Source organism: Pristis pectinata, chromosome 22, assembly GCF_009764475.1.
Source record: "Pristis pectinata isolate sPriPec2 chromosome 22, sPriPec2.1.pri, whole genome shotgun sequence".
Classification (NCBI taxonomy): domain Eukaryota; kingdom Metazoa; phylum Chordata; class Chondrichthyes; order Rhinopristiformes; family Pristidae; genus Pristis; species Pristis pectinata.
This window is the reverse complement of record NC_067426.1, coordinates 2,455,603-2,474,275: the sequence shown is the minus strand read 5'-3', so window position 1 is coordinate 2,474,275 and position 18,673 is coordinate 2,455,603. Positions and strand designations below refer to the sequence as shown.

The 18,673-nt window shown below is 45.1% G+C and overlaps 1 protein-coding gene across 6 annotated transcripts in view; it reads right to left on the bottom strand.

Moving 5' to 3' along the window:
- LOC127581677 (tyrosine-protein kinase Fyn-like) overlaps positions 1-18,673 on the bottom strand; it is a 261,877-nt gene that overhangs the window by 206,930 nt on the left and 36,274 nt on the right. For 5 of the 6 annotated variants that reach the window (XM_052036287.1, XM_052036284.1, XM_052036286.1 and 2 more), the window contains one exon: positions 6,677-6,753. The exons of the other annotated variant lie outside the window; for it this stretch is intronic. The gene's annotated coding sequence lies outside the window, so the exon portion shown is untranslated. The remainder of the gene's footprint in view (positions 1-6,676; positions 6,754-18,673) is intronic. 6 annotated transcript variants of the gene reach the window in all.

The following is an 18,673-nucleotide window of genomic DNA, read 5'->3' as shown; positions in this document are numbered from 1 at the left end:
GGCAAGGTTCAGTTAGATGCAAACATTGAGACCCTTAGAATAAAGACAAGGTGGATAACTCAGCACTCCTCTCGTCCCTCCACCCCTTCCATGGCCTCATACACCTCCCCACCAGCACCCGCTCTATGCCCCAACCCCCCCCCCAACCCACACCCAGGATTCTCCCCTGGAAAACATATCAATGAAAATTAAAATCTGAAATCCATGGCTTCACGAATGTGTTACAGCCAAAGAACAACCCCGCCACCAGAGCAAGCTGTACTGGGGCTATCCCAGAACTCCCTGAACCCACAACGGACCAGACTCTGGAGTCCCATGGTTAAACTGATGCACCTCCACTGTCCCTTTGGAGAAACCCTCACTAATCCACCCCCAAGCAAGTCTCCTGCATCTCCCTCCCATGTGCTCCTACCTACCTCTTCCCCCACAACACCCTCAGATAAAATGCCCCTTAGGTCTTCACATCCTGTGACTTTGAGGCCAAAAGGAGATTTTTTCCAATAGGATACCACCCAGAGAACTCGTAAATAGCCAAGGTTTGCAATGTGCGAACCATGGTTTAACACCTCAATGAGCAAGAAATTCTGCTGTCTTTATCCATGCAAAATTCTGCATTTATCTCCCACCAAATGAGCAATCAAGTCAAGTTGAGTTTATTGCCATCTGCATAAGTACATGTACATAGGATGCAATGAGAAACTTACTTGCAGCAGCATCACAGGCACATAGCGTTAAAGACACAACATTCACAAGAAAGACATAAATTATATAAAATTATACAAGACAGAACACAATTAGAACAAAAGTAAAAAAGCCCACTGGAGCACAAAGCGGTCATAGTGTTGCTTTCCTGAGGTAGTGATTAAGGTTGTGCAGGTTGGTTCAAGAACCAAATGGTTGAAGGGAAATAGCTAAATATATGTTGTAATAAAACTTACTAAAGCCAAAAACCTCAAATGCACCCAAGCATTCTGATATGTGGGATGGCCAGGGACAACATTTTATTAAACATCTGCCCACTCTTTTAGAAAAAGCAATTGTTTCTCCAGAGGTACAAGATGATCTGTGTATAATCTGCTCAATGAATATCTAAGCTCACAATTTCAAATGCAGAAAGACGCAAAGCTTCCTGAGGCTGCAGGATGACCTACACTCAACTTCCAACAACATCCTTGACAGGATGGAGACCAGAAAACCACTCCATGACCGATCATCAACATGGTCAACAAAGGAGCACCACCCTAGCTATTTCGATGTACAGTGGATGAGTAGGAAAATGTCACCGTTAATTTTAACCCCCTATTTCAGTTAGAGTTGGGTGTAGGGAAGGTTAAAGTAGCCTGTTCCTCCTATTGGCACTTCACTCTCACCAGCTCCATCTTATTTCTCCTTCAGGAGTTTGTTTCTCAGTGACAACCGCTCTACAACACCCGAGAGTGCACAGGATTAGCCGCTGGTAAGAACAACTCACAACTGCATATACGGACCACTTTTATTGTAGTTGAACGTCCCCAGAAACACAGTCGAATAAAATTTAACATCAAGCCACCAAAAGAGATGAGTTTTAAAAGGTTGAAAAAAAAGGCAGAGGTGGAAGGAGGGAAGGAAGTCCAAAGCTTGAAGCTCTTGCAGCTGAAAGCACAGTTGTTGATGGTGCAACAAGTTCGGGGGTCAGCAGCACTGGAGCAGATGTCGGGGCTCAGTAAGAGGGCGGAGGAAATTATAGAGCCAGGGTTTAGCAAAAACCACAGAGATACTTGCAATGAAGGGTGAGAATTTTGAAATGGAGTTCTTGCTTAACCAGAAGTTAGCGTAAGCCAGCAAGTGCAAGGGTGTGATAATAGAGACAATTACTTTACTTTCTTTTTAAGTTTCCTTATGGGTTTGGAGGAGGGGCCGTCTCCTGACTGGGTTTGAGCCTAGTTTATTTTAGTTATTCTGGCTCCTATTTCACATTAGCCTCCACCCGATTCCAGTTAATGTCAGCTCTGATCCTATTTATTGTCTGTTATGCTTCAGGTTTGAGAAGCTTTCGCCACAGACAGAAAGTGAGGCCCATCAACCAGATCATGTTCACCCTCTGTGCTACAGATGTGATTGGATGCCACATGCAGAACAGCCTTCTTGTTACTGCTCAGCCAATCAGAAACCACAGGCATTGTCCCTGCTATATTTCCAAGGTAGAAACCACTAGCCCCCTCCATTTAAAACCTTTTATTGGGGGGAAATTGACAGTCGAAGTTTCGGGTCGAGACCCTTCATCTGGACAGTCCAGGTGAAGGGTCTCGACCCCAAAACGCCGACTGTCCATTTCCCCCCACAGATGCTGCCTGACCCGCTGAGTTCCTCCAGCATCTTGTGTGTTGCTCCAGATTCCAGCATCTGTAGTCTCCTGTATCTCCACAAGACCTTTTATCACATAGATCACGTAGATGCCACGGCCAAGAAAGCTCACCAGTGCCTTTATTTCCTTAGGAGGCTAAAGAAATTTGGTTTGTCCCCTTTGACTCTCACTAACTTTTATCGATGCACCATAGAAAGCATCCTATCTGGATGTATCATGGCTTGGTATGGCAACAGCTCTGCCCAGGACCACAAGAAACCACAGAGAGCTGTGGACACAGCCCAGCACATCACGAACACCAGTCTCCCCTCCCTGGACTCTGTCTTTACCTCTCGCTGTCTTGGTGAAGCAGCCAGCATAACCAAAGACCCCACCAACCCTGGTCATTCTCTCTTCTCTCCTCTTCCATCAGGTAGAAGATGCAGGAGCCTGAAGGCACGTACCACCAGGCTTAAAGACAGCTTCTACCCCACTGTGATAAGACTATTGAACGGTTCCCTTATACAATGAGATGGACTATGACCTCACGATCTACCTTGTTGTGACCTTGCACCTTATTGCACTGCATTTTCTCTGTAGCTGTGACACTTTACTCTGTACTGTTATTGTTTTTACCTGTACTACATCAATGTACTCTGTACTAACCCAATGTAACTGCACTGTGTAACGAATTGACCTGTACGATCGGTATGCAAGACAAGTTTTTCACTGTACCTCGGTACAAGTGACAATAATAAACCAATACCAACATTGGTGAGTCATTGTCACACAGCAAGGAAACTGGCCCTTCAGCCCACCGAGTCTGCACTGCATCCCAAACACAGCAAGGGGTATGGGGAGAGAGTGGGAAATGGGTGATGAGGTAGAAGATCAGCCATAAAGTATTGAACAGTAGAACAGGCTCAAAGGGTTTCACAGTTTCCTCCTGTTCCTATGTTTTTCTGTCCTTACATCCCCACAGTAGTTTCAGCGTTGCTGTTATCCAAACGCAGCCTTCCACATTACATACTAATGACACTGACATCTTCCTCCCTGCCCAACTACTGCCGTTTAACCAGAGTTCTGGCGAGGTAAAACAGCCCAACAGTTCCCCGGCCTGCTTGTAAACAGAACCAACACCCAGAGCCACAGGGAATATCAGGCAGATGATGGGAGGGACTGGAGAACGTTTGTGGAGATAAAGAAATTTAAACGTGCACAGTTGAGAGGTAGGAAATGGATTTTTTTGAAGGACATTTCCAGATGTGGCAAAGACCAGAGCGTGACGATGCAGCATTACCTCAACACCTGCTGCAGCAAACCAGAGGTTTGTCACATCTCTGAAGGGGGCCTACTCGACCCATTCAGCCTGCATCGGCTCCTAGTGAACAATCCCGTCAGCCCCCTCGCCAGCCCCCCTGCCACTCTCCCCACAGCCCTGCGGATTACCCTCCCGCCAGTGATGTCCAATTCTTTACCGCCAACCCCGACTGATTCAGTTTCCACCACAGGCAGCGTTTCAGATCATCTGCACACCCTGAATAAAAGATTTCCTCAAATCCGCCTCATACCTTTTGATCAAAAGTTTAAAACTGTGTCCCTGGTCCTTGATAGATGGATTAGCTTCCCTCCATCTTCTTGCCTAAACTCATCACGATCCTATTGATCTCCATCAAACGTCCGTGGACAACACTGCCTCCAGTCTAACCTGAATGTCAAGGATGCAGATCAGCTCCTTGCTGTCATCTCTTAACTACAGCCACATCGTGATCGGAGGGAAGGTTAGTATCTGACAGGAAAGCTCACAGACAACTCCACCGACACTGACTGACTTGCCCAGGATTTCCAGTTCTGATTTCAATTGTGGTCAAGCTGACAAGCACTAAAGAAAGTCCAGGGGCCAGTCATCAGTCTGCGCACCAGAAACGCATAAGGATTCAATCTCTACTCCAGAATTAAACCAACTCCAAAGTTTCTCTGCACCAGAACTCAACAGATAAGAGACAGAAACTTCAACACTGTTCGAAACATAAACTGCCCACGGGAAAGCCCTTCAGAATTCCTCCAACAATGAACATTTTCTACTGATGGACACTTTTGTCCAGTGGGTTTCTGATTACTTATACTCCCAGGATCTGATTACCAAGACGAAGGTGGCAAATAAATACCCAACTGCAGGTGAGCATGACCATGGTAAACCATTCACTCCTCTGTTACAGGAGGAATGGGAGGTTCAAACTTCTGGACCTGATGTGTGGAGGCTAGTCACATGTCTGCCACCCCAACCCACCTGGCTAATGGGGGCAGGACGGTCATTGCTCAGCAGAAGGTTGTTACTGGGAGCTGCAACAAATGGCCCTGTCACTTGGGTGTCTGCTAAATGGACCGCACTGTTGGGGTGGGGTAGGGCTGGGGGCTGAACCCAGAATGGACCAGGTCCAACTGTTCCTGGAGGAGAACTCCTTGCTGGTCTCTTCTGGCCCAGGCCCCTCCTGCAACCAGACCGGCCTCATGGAGGGAAAACATCAGCTTCAGTGCCAGCTGCTGGAAGGCCTGATCATAATATCGATGCCCACTCAGAGTCATGAGTGAGATCAGAAGCCATCTCTATCGATGCAGGTTTCCAGTGGGAAAGTTGAGACCAAGACCTTTCGTTAAATAACTAAATGTTTTTTTTAATAAACGGAGATAAGCAACCATCTCCATTGGTGGGTGAACAATGAACAAATTAGATGAATTGTAGTGCTCTTCATCATGAGAAAACAGTAACATATTCATTGCATCTCCCACCTGAATCGCCCAGAACTTAACATAAGCTCTTTTCATTCACCCAGATCACACTGCATCCTTTGCTCCCAGCTCACGAGCTACACAATAACTGCAAAATCAGTTTCCAAACGGCCGTCCGACGGAGAAAGGCTCCATTCATTCTCCCACACACAAACCTCACATCCAAAAATGCTGGATGCACCTCCGAGCTCACTGCAGCTCCCAGCTGTGCTAACCCACCAGTCTGTGCAAATGTGCACATCTGTATCTCCGAAACAAAGGGGCACTCAGCCTCCATCTCCCACCAACTGGTCCCTGTGTGCTGGCTGCGTCCCCCCTGCGTGCTCACAGGAGTGGGTGGTCTAGAATTAGCTGGTGTAAACTTTGTAGCAGAATCCCTTGTAAACACAAGGGCAAAGCCTGCACTTAATTGAGATGTGGTCGAGGCCTCTCCTTCACCAACAAGCCAAACTCAGCACCAAACAGTCACACAAACATTTCAACAAAAGACGGGTTTGATTCTATATTTGGGGGAGTAACATTGGTGCTTAGAGGAAGCTTAGGAAGAGGTAGTAGCCCTATTACAATAGATCTACATCAGCCACACCTTCCCAGTTATCACTACATCCTCCATTTTACTTTACATCCAAAATTCCACCGATAATCCATGAAGGAGTGAGTGCTGATTGAACGAGCTGGGTTTGGTGGGAGAAGGCTGACGTGGTACACTAACACCAGCCTTGGAACAGTTTCAGACTCCATAACTCTCTGCAATTTTACAGGAGCCCCACAAACTTTTAATTATTTTTCTATTTTTAAAAGCACAGTCATAGGGTCACAGTATCCAATGTAATAAGCTAAATATCTCTGGAGAACTGGTAACTCATGAGTAATGACTTCAGTGTCAGGAGCAAAGGTGTGGAGAGTCCATGTGGCCCAATGTTCCCGTGTGGGTAGGAACCAGAGAGCACTTCTTGCTAGACAGCTGATCGACCACCCCTACACCTGACCCACCTCAGAGAGAGTGAGTAAAACTAGTCAGCTGATGAGCATTTACAATGTGTTCTTTAGACCCCAGAGACTGTCCACATCTCTTCACTGCACTCTACTCCACTGATCACATCTGCAACACGTTTTAGTTGAATGACTACCCCCAACCTTTGCAACGGAAGCAACCTTGCTGGAACCACAGCTCACGGTTCCCCTGTGGAAATCAAGACATTTTTTATTTTAATCTTATTATTCTTGATTTGTGTTCTAATTATTACAGAGACATCTCACACAAGTATTACGGTGTAATGGGAAGGATATGTCCATTAGTTAACAAATAGCTGTTCGCCTATAATTCATCCTCTGTGTTTTATTGGAAATGTTAAATAGTTCGAAAGGAGTAACAAAGAGAAGAATGTCAAGTGTTTGCACATTTATTCCCTCAGAGACCCTGTTCTCTCCTCCAGCAGTAATGGAACAACTGGGGCAGATCAGCTATGATCAGGTGACCTACTCCTGCTCCTAGTTCCCATGTCTTTCTTGTGACGGTGGACTGCAATGGTTCACTAAGTCAACTCGGCTGTCAATACTCACGGCTGCACATGGTGAATGGCCACTTTCCCAAGATGGTGCAGAGGAGCTCCTGCTTGTGAAACAGTCAGTCAGTGCCTCTGGAAAAGAACCAGACTGAAATAAAAAAATCGAAAGCATGAAATACAAACAAGTGCATCGACTGTCACATTTACAAAGAGCTGTGGGCATGAGTCATCAGCAGGAACTCTGGACGATCAAACAGTCACCATTCTAAGATTTGAGCAGCATCTGTGGAGGAAACCCAGGGTCTCGACCCGAAACATCAACAATTCCTTTCCCCCACAGATGCTGTTCGACCTGATGAGTTTCTCCAGCACATTGTGTGTCACCCACCCCCCCCCACCCCGATTCCAGCATCCACGGTCTCTCATGTCTCCAATATTTCCAGGAACTTCACTTTATGATCGGATTCAGCTTCTGCTCCAAGGCTGGGGGTTCCATCCGTAAAACCAGAACCTCTGCTCGATGGCTCAGGTCAGCTCACCCCAGGGTCACCCGCCCACTGGCAGAGGTACCCAAGTCCAGTCACCAGATGGAAGTTAAGGCTCTCATTTCCAGCAAGATAGACCAGGACAGTCACAGCATTACTGGATTACTAAACCCTTAGCAGATTTGATGTCATTTTCTGAGTAATCCAGCAACCTGGTCCAATGATCTCGAGATACAAATAAAAATCCCACCACAGCAGCTGAGGAATTTAAATGCAAGTAATGAAATCAAACTTAATAAAAAGCTGATCCTCAGTAAAGGTGACCATGAAACAGATGGTCGGAAAAATCCATCGGGTTCTCCAAAATACTTCAGTGGAGGAAATCTGCCGTCCTTACCTGGTTCAGACGATACGTGACTCCAGACCCATCAAGTGTCCCCGGAATGGCTCAGTAAGCCACTCGGTTCAAGGATAAGTGGATGACTATTGTGTTGGCAAAGTGGATGTCCCATGAATGAATAACAACAAGAAAAGGTTTGAACTAATATTAAATCATGACAGCTTCACACAAAGCGTGTACACCCTGTAAAGCCAATAGGAAGTGTTCTGCAAGGGTAATCTTACTCCCTACAGAGATGTTTCTGTCTCAGTAAAGCGTGTGGTCAGTGGTGGATTACAATGAGCAGCACCGTTAAATATAATGAGCTACAAAGTCAGGACCCGAATTTACAGTTACAGCCGTTAGCAGTAGCCTGCTTTTCTTGCAGTTGCTCTGTGGTTGCAATGCACCTTCAAAAGCTGAGGCTCTCATGGCAGAGACAGTGAGCACCCAAAGATAGAATCTGTAGATTGCTTATGGCATAGACAGTGTACACTAGACAGGGTGATAGCCAGCACTCCCTGGCAGTGAGCTGGGTTATAAGCTCAGGGGGAAATCGTTACACCTGCCTGACGTACGCACCAGTGTGTGGGTTTACTGCTTAGGCAACCGCCTGATTTAAAGGTAGACTGGTGAAAGAACATGGGAACAGAATCATCCACCTCTCCCCCGCCCGAGAATGTTCTGTCATTTAATGCGAAGCACCGACTGTCTCTTCATTAGTGGCAGGGAAATTATTGGAGAATATTCTTAGGGACAGGATTTACGCGCATTTGGCTGTCTGCAGGGGAGGTCCTGTCTCACAACTTCATTGAGTTTTTTGAGGAGGTTATGAAGATTGATGAGGGTAAAGCAGTGGATGTTGTCTACATGGATTTTAGCAAAACGTGATCGATATCCTGGTACATCCTTTGACAACCTTCCTCACTATCCACAACTTCACCAGTTTTAGAGTCATCTGTAAACTTACTAACTAGCCCACCTACATTTTTATCTAAATCATTTATAAAACAAGATAATGAATGACTGTAGGGCAGTGAATGTTGTCTACATGGACTTTAGTAAAACAAATTCCCTCACAGTAGGTTGATCCAAAAGATTAAGACACGAGATCCACAGAGACTTGGTAGATTGGATTCAAAATTGGCTTGGCCATAGAAGGCAGAGGTCATGGTGGAGGAGTGTTATTCTGACTGGAGGTCTGTGACCAGTGGTGTTCTGAAGGGATTAATGCTGGGGCCTCTGTTTTATATATATCTATATACATATGATTGTAGATGTGCTAACTAGTAAGTTTGCAGATAACACAAAAATTGTCAGAGCTGTAGATAGTAAGGAAGGTTGTCAAAGAATACAGCACGACATAGCTCATGGAAATGTGGGCAGAAAAATGGCAGATGGAGTTTAATCTGGACAAGCGTGAGGTGTGACACTTTGGGAGGTCAAATGCATGAGGAAAGTGTACAGTAAATGGCAGGAACGTTGAGGTACAGAGGGATCTTGGGGTCTAGGTCCACAGCTCCCTCAAAGTGGCAATACAAGTAGATAGGATGGTAAACAAGGTGTACGGTGTGCTTGCCTTCATCAGTCAGGGCATTGAGTATAAGAGTAGGGAAGTCACGTTGCAGCTGTATAAAACTTTGGTTAGGCCACACTTGGAGTATTGTGTGTAGTCCTGGTCACCGCATTACAGGAATGACGTGGAGGCTTTGGAGAGGGTGCAGAAGAGATTCACCAGGATGTTGGCTGGATGAGAGAGTATTAGGTGTATAAAATTATGAGAGGCATAGACAGTCAAGAGTCTTTTTCCCAGGCTGGAAATATCAAGTACCAGAAGGCATAGCTTGAAGGTAAGAAGAGGAACATTTAAAGGAAATTTATGAGGCAGGTTTTTGTTTACACAAAGTGGTAGGTGCCTGGAATGCGCTGTCTAGGGAACAGATATGATAGCAACGTTTAAGAGGCATTTAGACAGGCACATGAACAGCTTGGGGCTAGAGGCACACAGACCATGTACAGGTAGATGAGATTAGTTTGGCATTGTGGTCAGCACGGACAATGTGGGCCAAAGAGCCTGTTCCTGTGCTTTACTGTTCTGTTCTATGTTCTCTCTGGTAGAGAGCTGGATTTATGAGAGCGGGTCCAAGGATAAGGAACTTCGGGTACGTGGATGGTTAGGAAAGGATGAAGCCATTCTTCTTAGAACAGAGAAGGTTGAGAGAGGAACAAGGTTCAAAACTGTTAAGGATTTAGTCGAATGGACCTACACGGTTTTCACTCATGGGAGAGCGGTGGATCAGAGGACACAGGTTTATTGTTCGAATGGAAAAAAACAAGGTTCTCCTTTGAGCTAAGAAGTCTGTGGGATGTACAAGGTCAAAACTGGTTGACGGGAGCTGGCAGAACAGTTCCCATTGGTGGATAGTTCAAGGACACAGGTTTTAAATTTTGGGGCAAAAGGTTTGGGGAGTGTGAGGAAAAACTACTTTACTCAAAAGGTATTGGGACCTGGAACTCACTACCTGCCGGGGTGCTGGAGACAGAGGCAGTCAGGGCCTGTGGAAGGGGATTGGATGTGCACTCGAGGGAGAATTGGCAGGGTTGTGGGGAGCAAGGTGGACAGTACAGAATCAATGGACTGAGTGGCGTCCTTCTGTCCTGCAATAATTCTATGATGATTTATGGCAACATGCGCAGTGCGAGTGACCGGGGCATTTCTCCCACGGGATTGGAGCTGTTCATCTCCAGTCACAAATGATCAGAGTGATCCCACTGAGCACAGATGTTGGAGGTGGGCCTGACCTTGGCATTGAACTTCTACACCAGCTTCTGGTGTTGCCTGAATGCCAAGCGCTTCACAGCTGTGACAGATTCACACGCATCCAGTCACAAGATGCAACGTTTGTGTGATTGACCCAGGGCAAGAAATGCACCAGTCCACTGGCAGCTGATGAGAAGACACTGGCGGGAAAGATGCTCAGAAGTTAACTCTATCCTCAGAGGCACAGATCCACAGAATTCACTGCAGTTAGTCACCCAGACTACTCCGGCAGCACCTCCCAAACCCGTGACCACTATCACGAAGCAAGCAGGTGAGAACACCACCACTTGCAGTTTTCCATCTGGGTCACACGTCATCCTGACGTGGAAATGGGTCTCCTCTCCTTCATTGTCATTGGGTCTAAATCCTGGAACTCTCCTCCTCAACACCACTGTGGGAACATCATCACCAGAAGGACTGCAGTGGTTCAAGAAGGCTGCTCATCACCACCTCTCAAGCAGTATTACAGGCAGGCAATAAATGCTGGTCCTGCCACTGAAGCCCAGGTCCAGAAAATGAATATATGAAACATGTTCACATTTAACCTGTGAGCAATCCACCATCCCTCAGACACATAGGTTTGCTGATCTTGCAGAAGGAACAATTGATCATCAAGATGCTTCAGAGGCAACAACTTAAACAACTTCAAAACCATTTCTTTCTTGTTCACTGATTGATCTCCATCATTATAACTAACGAGAATGGCACTGTATTTCAGTAGCACCTCTCTGGGCACCCAGAGCACATTCTCAGAGCGGTGATAGCCCAGCTGTGATAGAGTTGGACGTTATCCAATGGGGGTTCTTCACCCAGGTTCGAACCCCTGCTCAGAGCCAATAACTTGTCAGTCCAAGGGCTACATAGCCGACAGTTATGTGGCAAAGCTCCAGAGACCCAGGTTCAATCCTGACCTCAGGTGCTGCCTGCGTGGAGTTTGCACTTTGACCGCGTGGGTTTCACCTGGGTGCTCTAATTCCCCCCATATCCCAAAGACGTGTGGGTCATTAGGTTTATTCACTGTAAACTGCCACAAACAGGCATTGGGGGTGCTAATGGGTTAGAAAATAGGTTGCAGAGGGATGGGAATCAGTGATGGAATGGGGCTGCTCTGAGAGCTGGCATAAATCTGAAGGGCCAAATGGCCTCCTTTCACAGTGTTAGGAAATATATAAGAATTACAGCCGATGGAGTAGCTTTTGAAGTGCAGACACTGATCTAATGCAAGAGGCACGGCAGGCAATGTGTACACAGCAAGCTCCCACAAACAGCACTGAGGAAGTGACCACAGCAGCTGTCCTAATGACAGACACACAAGGTGGTATGTGAAGTAGCACCACAGGACATTTATATTAACCAGGAGAGGAGAAAAAGCACCAGTTTAAAACTTTGTCAGCTAAATTTTTGTGTGTTCGAGTCTTGTGTTGGACTTGAACCCTCAACCTGCCGGCCCACAGGTGAACATGGTACACACTGAGCCACAACTAACAGCTTATTTCCTTCACTGTTCTCTGCACCACATCCCCTGTCCACACACTTTTCACTAGAAATCAGCAAGTCTTTATGACAAACGGTGATCACATGGGACGAATAGACAAGGTGCCTGATCTATTGTCCTGGCTTCTCACAATAACATCCAGGATCATAAAAAAAATCACCACAGAAAACGCCAGTTATTCTTTGTTTTGCTTCACTGTAAATGGTCTAGTCCCAGCATGAATAATTGAAAATATAAAAGAGGTTTATTTTGTGAGGATCTCTCTAGGATGAAGACTTGCAAGAATAAGCCATGCACAATTTAAAGTGACAGTAGACAGGCACAGTTTCAGAAATATTAACTGTTAACAAAGTAAAGCTCTATTTCTTGTAGCTGGAATAAAGCTCCAAGCTGAGGAAGCTGCATTAAAAAAATCTATTTTCAGTAGTTACTCCTCACAACAGCACCAAGGTACTTCCACAGTTTACTTCCTTCACTGTTCTCTGCACCTCATCACCTGTCCACACATCTTTCACTAGAAATCAGCAAGTCTTAATGCCAGACAGTCATCACAAAAGCGTGGTTACTATACTTGTAGCTAGAGCTCTCAACCTCTGATCCACAGGCATGGGTTCAAATCCAACCACAGCAGCTGGGGAATTTAAATACGTAAACAACTCTGGAACTTAACTCAAAGCCAGTGTCATAATCAATAATGATGAATTGACTGGATTGTGGTTAAAAAAAAACCTCCATCTGTCCACCCGTGACCTACAGGGAAAGAAATCTGCTACTTCCCTTCAATCATTTGGTTCCTGAACCAACCGGCACAACCCTAATCACTACAGTTTAGCAACACTGTGACCACTTTGATCACTTTGCACTAAAATGGACTTTTTTTTGTTCTTTCTTTTTCAATCTTTTTATTAGTTTTCCAATTAATACAGATTAATATATCAATGTTTATACATGTAATACAAAGAGATCCGGAGAACAATCATGACACGGATAATCATAAAGAACAATAGAGTATTAAAAAAATCTGTAGATCCAACGATCTGTTAGTGAATGAATATAATATAAAAAGATTTATTATAAAATATAAAAGAAAGAAAAAAAATCCCCAAAACAATAAGAAAAATTATAAACAATATATCAAACCAAACTAAGCTAAAGAAAAAAAAAATTTAAAAAAAACAGAAAAAAACTCGACTAAAATTCCTCAACAGAAACAGAGCAATATTATGTTGTCAACTCAGTTCCTCTAAATTGAAAGGTTATTATAAGGGGATCTATATCATGTGAAAATATTGAATAAATGGACTCCAAACTTCCTCAAATTTAAGCGAAAGATCAACAGTACCATGACTTTTTTTTGTTCTAATTGTGTTCTTGTAAAAATTGTGTATAATTTATGTTTCATTTATGTTTTTCTTGTGAATGCTGCTTATCTGATGCTCTGTGCCTGTGATGCTGCTGCAAGTAAGTTTTTCATTGCACCTGTGCACACATGGACTTGTGGATATGACAATAAACTCGACTTTGACATTAGACCCATCAACAAAGTCAATTCTTATCTCTTTTCTCAGTGTAGGAGGTAATTGAGGATGGATAACGAATACCAGTGTTGTCAGTGACACCCATACCCTGTGTGAATGAGAGATCAGCCTACTGGCTGATGCCAGTGTTACTGAGAAAGTGCAGTGCAGGTAGACAATAAGGTGCAAGACCACAACGAGGTAGATGGTGAGGTCAAGAGTCCATCTTATCATACTAGTGAATCGTTCAAGAATCTTACAACAACAGGATAGAAGCTGTCCTTGAGCCTGGTGATATGTGCTTTCAAGCTTTTGTATTTTCTGCCCGATGGAAGGGGGGAGAATGGAGAATGTCCAGGGTGGGTGGGGTCTTTGATTATGCTGGCTGCTTTACTGAGGCAGCGAGAAGTATAGACAGAGTCCATGGGGGGGGGTGGGGGGGTGCTGTTTTCCGTGATGTGTTGAGCTGTGTCTGCAACTCTCTGAAGTTTCTTGCAGTCCCAGGCAGAGCAGTTGCCATACCAAGCCATGATGCATCCAGATAGAATCCTTTCTATGGTGCATCGATAAAAATTGGTGAGGGTCAAAGGAAACATGCCAAATTTTTCTTGTAGCACAAAGCCTTTAAAATTTGTTCAAACTCCTTTATTATCTAATTTTGAACTGATTTTTATTTCCATCACCCTCTGAAAAGTAGCTCCCAACTTTGGAGTTTGTTGTATAATCCATTAAAGAGGCAGCTTTCATGAAGAGTCCATCATCCAATAAAGCTAATTTAGTTTGGCGGCATTAGCAAATGCAATGGTTCTGCCTAACCAAGCCTCAGTAATTTAAGCCTCGTTATAAGACACACAAGAAAAATACAGCTTAATAAGCCTCTTTGTCACATATTACATTCGGATGGACTCATTTACAATGGCAACAGCACCAAGAGCAAGGAAGGAACTCATATGATGAGCTGAGATCTTATGTAGTCTGTGGTTTGCTGGATGAACGAGGAAGAACTGGTGGAACATGGAGTTTGACCTCTGGAGCAGGCTGGGACATCAAGGGATCGGGATGCACTATTATAAAAATGACCCCCAATCCAATAGTTAAATAAGGAGATTTACTTCCCTTAGACAATCCAATTATATCACAGATATGCTCCTGCGGTTGAACTCCTAAACCATCAGAAATACATTAGCCCTTTGCCAGACCCGGGATGGATAAAACTTGTGGGAGGTGTGGCAGTGCCAGGGAGACCCTGGGCCACATTCTGGGATGTGCCTGTCAGTGAACCAGCCGCTTCAAATACCAAGACTAGTACAGCTGATAATTAATGCAATGATGAACACAACTTCCTGTGGATCGCTGTTGAAGTATTTCTCAGAGATAGAGTTAATGACTTTTCATCACACACTAAAGAGAAATTTAAAATGCATTGTCTGGATTATTCAAATTTCTGTATTTACTAGAAAAGCAATCACACACACACACACACACACACACACACACACACACACACACACAGAGGGAGAGAGTGTGAAGGCAAAATATGGCATCAAACACGGATGCAGATCGTAAGAGCAAGCATGTTAACAAAACCCGTGTTCCAGCCTCTGCCGAGGTCTGGTGCGGGGAGGAGGTGCAAGTGAATGGCCTTCAGTGCAAAGGTGGCTCATCAAAACGAACAGTCAGATAACAATGCAAATAAAAACAAAAGACACAAATTTGGACTGTGTCTCGTGGTGTCTGGTTGATTTGTATTGGATTGTTAAAGCTCTCCCTGCAGATTAATTAGAAAGGTTTTATACCAGGCTGTTAATGGGTTGTTATTAGTAACTCAGCAAGTAAATCAACAAATCCACTGATTAATTTGTATTGTATGATTACACAAACCAGCTAGTGTTTCTAGAAAGGTTTTAATTGTCTAGTACAGTAATTAATTCCTGTGATCAGTAAAACAGTGCACTGGGAATATGGTAATATCGCAATTGAGTTTTTGCAGAGTGGTCTCACCAAATTGACAGATAACTGTTGTGTAGCGAACAATGGACTTAAACCCCAAGGTTCTTCAGTTCATCAACATTCCTCAGCATCCTACCATTTACTGTAGATGTCCTATCCTACTCAACTTCAAGTGTGTTCATCACGCACTTGTTGGGATTAAATTCCATCTGCCATTGCTCTGCCCAACTTTCCACCTGATCTATATCCTGCTGTAGCCTTACACAAGCTCCTTCATTATCCACAATACCACCAATTTCCGTGTCATCTGCAAACTTATTAATCATACCTCCTACATCTGTATCCAAGTCGTTAATATGTCACAAACAACAAGGGTTCCAGCACCCATCCCAATAGTAAACCGCTGGTCACAGAGTTCCAATCAGCAAAGCATCCTTCCACCGGCGTCCTCTGCCTCTTATCACCAAAAAAGAACAATTCCGACACATAATGAAGAACAACTGAGTAGATAACACTGCAGAGCAGCTTCTACACACAGTGGTTCTACCCTTATCACCAGAATCTTTTTTACAATTTCAGTTTAAAATAAACTCTAAATGTCATAAATAACCTACACAATCTCACTGGAATCAAAAATAAATGAACTGTTACCATCTTTGTAAGGGAGAAGTGGTTGACAACATTTTCAGCCCATTACTTTCGATTCTATTTCTTTTTATTGTTGACTTATTTAATAGTCAAGATGTGTGTCATTTCTGAAATGGGATAATTTAATAATATGGACCTTAAAAATAGCACACATTGCACAAGTTATGCTGGATATGGCTGTGTGTTTGAAAAGCTATCTGTTGGTGGAGTTATAATCCTAAAAGTAAGAGATAATTCAAGAAACCACAGAACTGGGCCAACAGAAGTAGGCAGTCGCCCCTCCCATCAGGATAACTAACTCGTGTTGGCAGCCACTCTCATCAACCTGCAACGACTAGTTCACCACAGCACGTCACGGCAGCTGAAACCATCCACAGGCATTTATTAATCTCCAGCCCACTGGGCCCATCGTCAGTCTCTAGTCAGGCCAACAGTCAAGGTGCTCCGCACACCCACACACCGTGACTACAGCTGCTGCCAGGGCAACACCATCAGTCTTGTAAGACGAGACCCTCTCCCACATGTACGGTGATGAGCTTTTAGCCCATGCACTTACACAGTGGGAATCCACTGTAGTGACTGCAATCTATAACTTACAGGCACCAATTTATCAATTCTCTACCTCAGTTTCAGTGGAGGGGGCAATAAGTGAGGGGACTTATTTGTGTGTGAATAGAGTGGGCGTGTGTGTGTGTGTGTGTGCATAGAACACAAGTGGGTGTGGATAGACTACGTGTATGTGTGTGTTTGCACGCGCACACGTGTGCATAGAGTACAAGTGTGTGTGTATGTACACTCGCATAGAATGAGTGGGTGCACATGTGTGTGTGTGTGTGTGTGTGTGTGTGTGTGTGTGTGTGGGGCTAGAGTACAAGTGGACGTGTGAGAACAGAATACAGTGGGTGTGTGCGTGTGTGAACTAGGGCCATGCAGCAGGGCTTGGACTTCTTTGCCATTGGATCAGGCTCTGGTCCTGCTGAATGCAGAAATCGGTGCCCAACTGCCCTCTGCAAAGGACTCATCAAAACTTGTCGAACAGACGCATTTAACAAGTGTCTTAAAAAAGGGGAGAAAGGGGTAAAGAGATGTCAAGCTTTAGGGAGGGGGTTCCCGAGCTTAGGGCCTGAGCAGATGAAGGTCTGACCACCAGCTCTGGATTTGAGTAACTCAAGGATTATCAAGTGACCAGAATGGGATCACAGAGATCTCCAAGGGTTCAGAGCCAAAGCAGGCTGGAGAGACAACAAAGGGGTGATAGTGGTGAGATTTGAAAACATTGAGGGATGGTTTAACTGAGACCATGGGAAGGTATTACCACCATGGATTCCATGTGCTGGGGAAGTGAGATTTGACGAGAGGGATATCACAGGCCAGGGTTCGCAGAGCACACCACATCCCAAATACTAACCAGGCTGCTGATGGGTCTTTACTTCCCTGCCTTCATATCAAGAAATTATCCCAAACCAGCTAACCCCTGCAGAGTCCAATGCTGCTCACTTGTACGTGTGCCCTGGAGAAGGGTGGAAGGATGCACTCCTCCCCTCCCTGCAGTAACACCTCACAGAACACTGGAAGTGAATCCATAAACTCTCTGCGGTTGTGTTGCTGGCACTAATTTGTTCATTGGAACATCTCCAAAATGTTGATCTGGTCGTGGTCACATTGCTGATTGTGGGAGCTTGCTGTGTACAAGTTATCCACCACATTTTCATCTGAACCCACAAGATATAGTGTGGTAGAACATTAACCCAGGCTGCGGATCAGCCAAAGATGTGACTAAGTTAAGTGGAGACTACTGCTTAGAAATTGGATCCCATACCACTGTTTCTTTCCGCAGTACACAATCCAAAATCAATTTCACCGAGAGTTAATGGTATTAGCAATCATTTCCGAGTGAAATCAGATGAATCACAAATTTGGACTGCACCCCTCTGGTCCTGATCAGACATACCGCTGATGATGCTGCTCGTTGGGGGATGCACACGTTCACCCCTTACGGCAGGGCTTGGAGGTCCCAGGTTCAGAAAACAACCATCGTCTGTGGAGGCAGAGGGATGGTTGATGTTTGGGCTCTGGAACCTGCACCAGCCCTGATGCAGAGTCTCAACCCAAAACATCCATCCCTCTGCTTCCACAGATGCTGCCTGACCCACTGAGCTCCTCCAGCAGTTTGTTTTTTTGCTTCAGATGACAGTATCTGCAGTCTCCAAACAACCATCATTACCAGTAACAGGTCAAGTGCTGTGTCCTTCATTGAGGTACCATCTAGTGACACTGGTACACTGGGGCTCTTGGATACTAGGGCACTGGGGCACAGGGATATTGATGCACTGGGGCTCTTGGATACTAGGGCACTGGGATACTAGGGCACTGGGGCACTGGATATTGATGCACTGGGATACTGGGGCACTGGGGCTGCTCACACACATTCCAGAGTGCTCAGTGTGCAACTAACAGAAGTACCTTCTGGAAAATGTAACTAGTGAGAAAATAACGGCAGCTTTGGCTCAATGATCGTCCCACAAGCGAGGGGTGAACCTGGCCAGCAACCCTGGGGAAGAGCCAACCCCGAGGAGCAGATACGGAAATGCACACAACACACAGACCCTCTCCCCACTGCTTCCACCCCCCAGCGGCAGCCTGTGCGCTCCAGGTTCCATTGAGAGTTGTGCTTCTTAGGATGAACGAGCTTCCCCGAGTGCTGTGTGTCAGGGTGATGAAAGCTACACTATACTGAGGCTGCTCCACCCTGGGACC